General features: G+C 38.4%; 1 pseudogene; it reads left to right on the top strand.

The window, feature by feature from the left end:
* The first annotated feature begins 4,330 nt into the window (after nucleotides 1–4,330).
* LOC102890218 lies at nucleotides 4,331–5,332 on the top strand (annotated as a pseudogene).
* Nucleotides 5,333–9,956: the final 4,624 nt, after the last annotated feature.

Here is a 9,956-nt window from a genome sequence, read left to right on the forward strand (position 1 = left end):
CTCTTTCTCGTCTTGAAATTTCAAAGGATCTCACTATCTGAATCTATAAAATGGGAACATTAATACTTATATCATAAGGTATGTTTTTTTAAAGATTTAAAGAGAAGTACCTTTTACCTTGGGCTTCAATTAGTTAACTCAGGCAAAGCATTTAGAATAGTACCCAGTAGATATTCATGGTAGCTTTGGGAAATAGGATTTGTTCATTCTACAATCTAAAAGACTCTTTAGGTGAACAGCATATTAACACGATCATAACTCAAGCCCTAGGAGAGAGAGTTGTTTGGGGAAGGAGCAAAAGCTTGAATTCTTGAATTGATTAGATCTGAGCTATCTGAACACTCTCAGACAAGAGAAATGTCCTTAACATCAGACCAAATGAAAATTCCAGGGTTTTGGGCATGGATGAGGAGAAATAGGAAAGAAAAAAATTAAGCTCGATTACCAAAGCAATGGTCAGTGTGGGTCTGAGTGAACTGAGCTAATAAATATATTTGTTGACTGCTCCTCGAAAGCATCTGTCAAATCTTGCCTCTTCTCTCTACCTGCAGAGCCGCTTCCCTCAGGACGGAGTGAAATAACACAGGTTAAACCAAAGAAGCAGGAGCCAGAGAACACGGTAGAATAGAAACTAGAAGTGGGAACCTGGAACAATTTCCTGAGGGGTAGAGTGTGTATAGCTGCACACCTATGTTGTTCGGTGAAGAAGGAAAAGGGGAGGGCGTTAAGCTGGTTCAGACAATTGTGAAATCTTCCATTTGGTGCCACTTGCCTGTTCCAGCACATCCTCCGTGCTGCTTAGCAGACTGTGTCTACTTAAAAACTGTAGTAAGCGTACCACAACAATATGACAGAGTATAAGACAGGGCCACCTCCTTGGCATCATCTGCTCCATCAGCATCACATATGGCAGCATTCTCCTGTCCCATGGGGCTTTCAATCACGCCCAGCGCCGTCAGACCTTTTCTGATCTGGCGCCTTTACACAGACCATTCTCTCTACCCTGAACCACATTTCTGCCCCACAGCTCTCCTTCCCTGTGCCCTTCACAAGCCCATCCTCTTCTTTACATTCTCCTTTCCTTTACCACTTGGGAAAACTTTCTCCGATACCTCCAGGACCCGAAACCAACCCCTAGCTTCGACAAGCTTCATTTTTAGCCAGAGTGCTTTTCTTCACATCTTTATAGTTTTTAGAGTGAAGTCAGAGTCTCATTGTCTAATAGATAGTGATTTTCAAAGTCAGGGAGTATATTATTATATCCCAAGTGTTGAATGAGTGCCTCGTACTTGGTAGGTATACTATAAATATTTGCTAAATAAATGACTGATCAAACATTCAGCTTGAACTCCTTGGAAACAAGATGCTTTATAAACAAAATATGATTGCCTGCATATCTGCTATAATTCCTAATCTCTGTTTTACTTGTCGCTTCCCTGTTCTCCCTCTACCTTATTATGTTCTTTACACATTCATACATTTAGTTCGGCCTCACCAGATACATATATCTTTTGATTTAATTTCTCCCTCCATAGATCTGCTGTGCATGGACATCTCGGCTACAGAGCCTCACATTCATAAATATCTGCTGGATGGTTTTACTGTTCAGATGCCTTCAACATTTTAATGGAAAATGTTTAAGAAGCCTGCTCAATAAGTTGCATCGTTGGCTCACACTCAAACGGGACTGAAATGTGTCCATCAATAACAACCCACATTGCATTAAAATATAGATTAAAATACATAAAAGTAAAATAAACTTCATTTAGACTTAATAAAATGTAATGCATCTTTTAAGAGTGGAAAATATTTTCAAAGGTGGACACTTTCAGAAAGAGCTTCCCTGACGGGAAAATTTCCCTCCAGAGGTTTGTTATTGGGATTCAGGACTGGTCAGTGGCTTTGGTCTCATCATTTCATGATTTAATGTGCTTAAACTGACAGCTTTATTTTCTGGAGTTTTCAAATGGGCGGCAGCGTTTCCACAATGAGAGGAAAAGGCACAGACACGTCCCAGGCATGAAAGAGCACTTGCTTCTTAAGAGCATCGTGTCTTAATTGCAAGCTTATGTTAATGAGAGAAGCAGGGCAGGCGGGTGTCAGGGTGGAAGAAAGGGGTGCTTGTACACCGTTCAGACCACACTCACTCTCACCTAATTGAAAAGCAGAGCTGTTTCTGGCTTCCCTTAGCACATAGCCCAGATGAGATGACATGTGGATTCTCTATTAACTGTTGCTGCCTGTGACTTTTGTGATTTAAGAGAGGAGCTGACTATGTTTTTCACCACATTAATAGCAATGAAACATATGATGAAGTGCCATGCTCTTTTCCAGACCAGCTGCACTTCCATCCAGACTCTGTGGTTGGAGAGCCCCACTTGACTTAGGTGTTACTCAGTGCCTCACCCCATAGACAGTGAGTGTCAGATGCCCAGCAGCTCTCTGCCTGCCTGGGCTACAATCACTGATGACTAGCAGAGAGATAGTGCAGACTTCACAAGCCACTGGGTGGATTTTCCAGGAAGATAGAAAGAAGAACTATTGGAATTCTTAGAGTCACTGACTTTTTTTTCTTAATGTTAGGCTGCACAGGAAGCTTCTTCAAATCATTCCTAAGGCTTTAAAAGAATATGATTGCAGTTCTGAGAGGAGTCCGAGGCCTGTAGCAGCATCTGTCAGTAGTATGCTCAGGCATAACAGCATCAGTCCAGTGAAAAAAGAGAAAGAGACAGAGAGATTGATTGCACATATTCTCTGTGGTTTTCTCTTACTTCCTCTTATTTCTGTTAGATAATAACTCCCTGTGACTCTGGGATGTTGCACTGAGTTATCTCTGTGTGAGCTTTTTTCCCCCTTAAAGTTGTGTATACTATGTATCTATGTATACTCGTGTATGTATACTCGTGTGTGTGTGTGTGTGGTGTGTGTGTGGTGTGTGTGAGCAATATCAAGGATCTTTACAAACAGCTGTAGCATTTTCCCTTAGCAGATTTCTGTGCATTGAAATTACAATGTAGCATCATCTATTTCAGTGACCACAGCCTGGGCCTAACCACAAGGACCACTCAGATATTTAACACGTGTCACTCATAGAAAATGCCACGGCTTTGCCAAGCTTCATACTGTAAAACATGAATAAAGAGAGGTGGAGCTCCACATAGTGTGAAAGGTCAGGCTGAAGTTTCTAGGAAAGACAGGTGTATTTGTTTTCCAGGGCTACCATAAACAGGTACTGCAGACTGTGGGGTGTAAACAACAGTAATCTATTTTCTCACAGTTCTGGAGGCTGGAAGTCCAAGATCAAGGTGTCAGTAGGGTTGGTTTCTCTTGAGGCCTCTCTCCCCGCCTTGTACATGGCCACATTCTTGCTCTGTTCTCTCAAGGTCTTTTCTCTGTTGGGAGCAGCCCTGGTGTCTCTGCCTCTTCTTTTAAGGACACTAGTTATGTGAGATTATAGGGCTTTACCCTAAAGGCCTCATTTTAACTTAATCCACTCTTTAAAGACCTTACCTCCAAATATGGTTACATTCTGAGATACTGAGGTTTGGGACTTCCACATAATAGTAGGCCTCTTGAATGGACATCACTACCAATATCATCATCAAAGTTTTATCCTACCTGGGACTATTAGCTTCCGGGAGATCTGTGTTTTGGCAATGATATGCTTATTTAAGTCATTCTATAGTTGCCTAGTTTAGAGCAATAGTCACTGTCTCTTCCTAAACAAAACAAAAGACAAGATTTGAAGCTTAACTCACTTTACATTTTTTTAAGGGGAATATGCCAAGTAGCATCTTTTATAATGAGACCACTTATAAAGCATTACAGGTGACAAAAACAATAATTTGAGAAGAAATACAGGCCATCCCTACCATAAAATTGGAGGAGCTCTTCAGAACTGCATTTTTCTGATTCATTGAAATTTCTTCATCTATTATCCTGTCTGCTCTTTTACTCCCAACTCACCCATGTTACTGTAGAAAATAAAACTTTTAAAAATCCTTTTGCCATTTGCCAAAGTCTCCCTGAGACATTCAAGGTTAGATATATGCGAGATCCTTAAATAAGTTACAAATACTTCTTGGAATATGTAATAGTGGTAAGATGTTTTCCTCCTCTGTGCTGTCTCACTCATAATAATATTAATCAATGTATTACTATTATTGTAAACATAAAAGCAAAGCTGCTATTGTTGAGTTACAGGCACATTGTTAAGAGCTTTTTTATTTAGTATCCCAATTAATTCTCACAACAGCCTTCTGAAATATGTACTATTTTTATTCTCATTAACAGGATGAGAGTCCAGGGCAGCTACTGAGGAGCAGCAGCCATGGCTCTGCGCTACCCTATGGCCATGGGCTTCAATGAGGGTCACTAGGTGACCAAGGATGTGAGCAAGCCGAGGCATAGCCACTGCAGAGGCATAGGTCACCATGGGCGCCTCACCGAGCACACCAAATTTGTACAGGACACCATTCGAGAGGTTTGCGGCTTTGCCCACTAGGAGAGGCGCGCCAAGGAGCTGCTCAAGGTCTCTAAGGTCAAGCGAACCCTGAAATTCATCAGAAAAAGGGTGGGGACACACATCCACAACAAGAGGAAGAGAGAGGAGCTGAGCGACATCCTTGCAGCTCTGAGAAAAGCATTTCTGTCAGGTAGGAACATTGTTCAGAGATTCCATATAGCAGTGTGTAAATTTACACAAATTTATAAAAATGACTTAACAGTGTGTAATACAACATGCGGTTTAGGCAAGCTCAGCCAACACCAGGTGCATGACACATGGGAGAATATTCCATGTTGCAAATGAATTCAAGTGCATGCCCTCACTCAAAAAAAGTAAAAATGCAGACCTCATTATTATTAATAGAATAACTTTATGGCTCACATCAAAATATATATTTTTTGCATTATCCCAGAGCTGATAGTCATAGCATGCACATTTTGTTTCATTTCAGTAGATTCTCCTGTCATCTCCCACATCTATGAAATGTTCACTTAATAAGAGTATAATTATTAAAATGCATTCATCAGTACTCTAGTAGCTATAAATTAATGCTGGGTACCTCAGATACATTTTTGGTTCAGGGCATGCTGCTTGAATCTCTCTGCACACATAGCACAGAGAAAAATAGACTAGAAGGAAGCAGGCTATAATTCCAGCTGGTTATAAATATTCCTGCGCTAGAAAACCATCACACTAACAAAGTCCCAGACACTTTTCTAGGTGCTTACATTAATTCATTTAGTCCTTGCAACAAACCAGCAGGAAAGGAGTTATTATTATGCCATGTTACAGATGAAGAAACCAAAGCACAGAGAGGATCAGTAACTTATCAAGGGCACCTCTAATAATTGATAGAGCTGGTCCTGAGCCAACGCAATCTGTTTTCAGAGCCTGTGCATTTAGCACCTCTATCCTACAGAAACGTCGCACGACACACTCACTACTCATCTGCTTGGGGAGCTCCACACTAAGCATGACATGAGAGAACTATTATCACATCGGAACATCTGAGCCCTGTTCAGAATCTATCACCAACTCAATACAGGACCCTGGAAAAAGTCTTTTGAACTCTCCGGCAAACAGTGTTAAGAGCACACAGTAGATGTGAAACATATTTGAACAGCTTTAAACACTATAAAGATACAAATGGTCATGCTGGTTATTGTTGTTTATAAAAACATGGAATTATGGGGAACATTTTACTTTATGTTTTCTCAAACTTTTAAAAATAATATATACCTAATATCTATAACTTAGTTTCTCATATTTAAATACCCATTTAAGAGACCTCGTGAAAAACAAAGTCATCTAATAATCACTAAAATAAATGCATAACAAGTAAATAAAAAGCAGTTATCCACATACCACCTAAAATCATCTCATATATCACCAGAGGAGAAAATCAGATCTTCCTAAGATATGGAAAATTTCTTTATTTTCTTTCTTTCTTTTTTCCTTTCTTTTTTTCTACCTTTCTTAACACTAACATTCCTTCCTTTTTTCCTTCCCTTTACAAATACTTAATGAGTATATCATAGGTACAAAGTAGCACTTTAGAAAACTAGAGAGTATCCAAGGTACAGTTTGTTTCCATAAGTTTCCTGCCTACTACAAAAATAAAACACTAACAAAAGTTAACATCAAATATAACATGAGAGATGCTAAAGAAAATAAAATGAGGTAGAGACAAAGAGTAGCGTGGTTATGAGGGGATATTCTCTGTTCCTTCCAGGTCCAATTGAATCCTTTTCACATGCTTCTTCGAGTTTGAGTTCTGTGCATAGGAGAGTCTCTGGCAGGGGATGGAAAGTTAGAAAAAAGGGCGTTCAGTTGAAAATCACATGATATCACTTATACGTGGGATATAAACCTAAAAGCAACAAACGAACAGGACAAACAAACAGAGACTCATGGACATGGACAATAGACTAGTGATTACCAGAGGGGAGAGGGGAGTGGGGTGGAGGGAGGTTGACAAGGTAAAAGAGTTACAGGTGGTGATAGAAAGAAATCTAACTATGGGAGGTGAGTGAACACACAGTGTAAATATATATATGCCTTATTGTTAAAGTGTACAGCTGAAACCTTATTGGATTTCGTTAATCAATGTCACCATAAAAAATAAATAAATAAACACTTTTTTAAAAAAGGAATAAAACAGAAAAAGAGGGTGTTTGTGTCGGGGGTGAGGGATGGGCTTTCTTTCCCACTCCTTCCTGTCCAGTGGGGAAGTGGATCTGAGCTCATTCCACTCAACTCTCTCTACATTTTGGTAACTAGGATTCTAATTATAAAAGTAATGGGATGCAATTTTAGGCAGTGTGGCCAAAGAAGTCCTCTCTGAGGCAGTGATTTTTTTTTAAAGAAAAAGAACATTAAAAGTCAGAAAATAAGATAAACACATATTTTTGACAACCTACAATCCAAATCAGATTTTTTTTTCTGAACGCTTGGATACCAAAAACAAAAAACAAAACAAAAAACAAACAAACAAACAAGCAAAAAAACAGAGAAGAGCCATCAGAGAACAAAGGACAGTGAGCTGGATTATGTGGACAAAAAGCGGGAAAAGGGACATTGGAAATGAGAGAGAAGGTCAGAGAGAAAAGCAGCTCAGGGTAGAAGGAGTATGTAGAAAGAGGCAGAGCTGATTCTGGGTAAAAGTGCCAACTTCTCTCCGGCACAAGTCTAAATCCTCAACTCCAAATTTATAAAGACCAAAGAGTCCCAATATTTGATGATATGCTTTATCTGCACATATAACTACAATTTTGTTATCTTCACATTAAGCTATATTTTCATTTTCGGTTTTCCAAAAAATGCTGCTTGAGACTAAAAAATAGTTTATTTTTGAGCTGAATGTATTCTCCTTCTAATTCCTTTTTCTTTAGTTTCTCTTTTTCTTTAATTTTTTTATGGCTGAAAGAATATAATTAATTCAACATGGTTGCTTAGAGAGACATTTTCCAGGTCCTGCAAGGCATACTATAGACATTTATTCAAAACTGGGCCTAGGGAATAGAATTTCAAGTAAATAATTTATTATATTTGATATTAATTCATCTAGATTGGTTTACTTTTCTGAAAAATACATACTAATTTTCTTAAATAGTGTGAAATTGTTGTAGCATCTAATATATCTAGAATATTTTTATCACCTCACAACTCTGTTTAGACAACCACTATTGAAGTTCAGCATCACAGTGTATTACTCTGAAAATATGCTCATTTGGCAATATTTTTAAGGCCTTGAGGACTTTACCCAGATCACATTAAATTGAACTTTCTAGAATGAGAGAAAAATATATTTTTCGTATTGCTATTATCAGAATCCTGCCTTTTGGTGAGCCTTTCACTCTAAAATTGGTCCTCACTCTCTTGACCAATTTTCTATGGTTAATTTGAAATTTTAAAATGCATGGTTTGCTGAATTTTGATATGGGAAGAGCTCTTTATTTTCCTTAAATAACCACTTTGAAAGAATAAGCTTGTAATTTAAAAACTAGTACTTATTATTTCAGAACTTTCTAACATGACTCATAGGCTGAGGGTGTGCCACTCACTCACTTTTGGCTAGTGTGAACATTATAACCTCTTGAAAATCTACAGAAATGTTTATACATGCTATGTTAACTGTAGGCTATTCTGAGGACTGACTGAAAATTAAATAATTTATGCCTTTTTCTTTTAGTTGGATTCTTATAAATTCAAGCAAAAATAGAAATTGTATTTTTAGAGCAATTTAGAGTTTACTTTAAGAGATGTACAACGACAACAATAAAATAAAAAAAAAACTCTGCCATATTTCACAATAAATAAAACATTGTGAACAAATGTGCCAGTGTTTCTCTGGGCAGTTTATATTTTATTTGGGAGTTTCATATAAGTAAGTAGTCATGGAAAATGTGGCTTTGCTTAACTCAGACTTTGGAGCTGGAAGGGACCTTAAAAATTATTTGTGTAAACTCTTCGTTATATCGAAAAGAATATCCAAAGCATGAAAAGAGAAATGAGTTGGCCAAGAATGATTTAATCTCTTCTGAATTTATATAGAGGCACCCAGGAGCTTCTGTTTGCCCTCCTCGAAGCTTTGATGAGAATACTTGAGGTGAGTCTGGCCAGGGAGAATCACTGACAGAAATGTTGAAATCACTGTCAGACCCTCAGTGACTGGTAGAGAGAAAGAAATTATCAAGTGTAATATTCTAAGGAATCAGGACACAGTAATTGCAGCCATACATTGTCCCACCTAATCTTAGCAGGGCCCCAATGCTACAGTCACCTCCCACAATGAATGGGATACTCTGCCTGACACTTTGATACATAAACCAGTGTGTTGTTTGCCCTGATGACTGGTCACTGCACAAGAATGTCCGCTCACATGGGCAGAGGGGAGCTGAAGCTTAACATCCCCATCCTCCATTCACTAAGCCAGGCTCCACAGTACAAGGACATGTTGAACCATTCGATGGAAATACCAAGTTACATAACCTCCCCAAAGAGGATACCCTAACTCACCTATAGAAATCATATGAGCTGATGGAGTACTGGATAGTTTACCATTTGGAATGTCTTTTGGGAAATCCACTTTTCAAATGGGTAGCTTGGCTAAATGACTTTCATTAACAAAAACTCTGACGTTTTTACTTACAAGAGTGAAAGAGAAGGCATCTATCCCTCTTCTTTTATGTTAATTCTTCATAAAGAATTAACTCCAAAAATCTTTTCCATTTTTATAGGAAGACTTAGCTAGTTGGTAGGATGTACAGGGCCCTTCAATGCCATTGTAAACATTCACCCTTGAATTTGTAACCAGGGACCATTTTTCATATTCCAGTAATGATTAGTTCTATGAGATACATGTACTGTGGCATTTTCTTAAAGAAGGCACTTTTACAAATCCATGCATTGGGATGTGTTTTGATGTTTCAGTTATGTTTTGACATTTTCATATCTTCATTAGTGAATTGCTGCAAATCTGTTCTTGAAACCATTGCCTGCCCACATGACCTCACTCACACAGCTATTTGTTCACTGAAAGATTAGCACAATTTTTATTACTCCCAACAATAAAACAATGAGATACTTTTCTTTGTCAGAATTATAAGGTCATCCACTGCCCTTATGTATCCTCCCATCATGTTGAGATTTCAAGTTTGGTTTAATTTAATTCAGTCTATTGAATCACAGACTGTTAACCCTGGAGCAGTAAGTATTTATAAAGTGCCAACCACACAGGCAGGACATTGTGCCCTCCTCCGTGGCCACCATGTACTTTTACAGTGTTTCCTGCTCTCTACCTTGCTGAGGATACTTAGCAGACACTTCAGGGACACCTAAGGAATAACACAATGAATGTATAAAATAATTACTTTTTTTTAAATCAATGGCACCTTTAAGAGTACCGGGGTAAAACTGTTCCATAAGCACGTAGCCCAATAAAACACAG

Source organism: Pteropus alecto, unplaced genomic scaffold (genome assembly GCF_000325575.1).
Source record: "Pteropus alecto unplaced genomic scaffold, ASM32557v1 scaffold12, whole genome shotgun sequence".
NCBI lineage: Eukaryota > Metazoa > Chordata > Mammalia > Chiroptera > Pteropodidae > Pteropus > Pteropus alecto.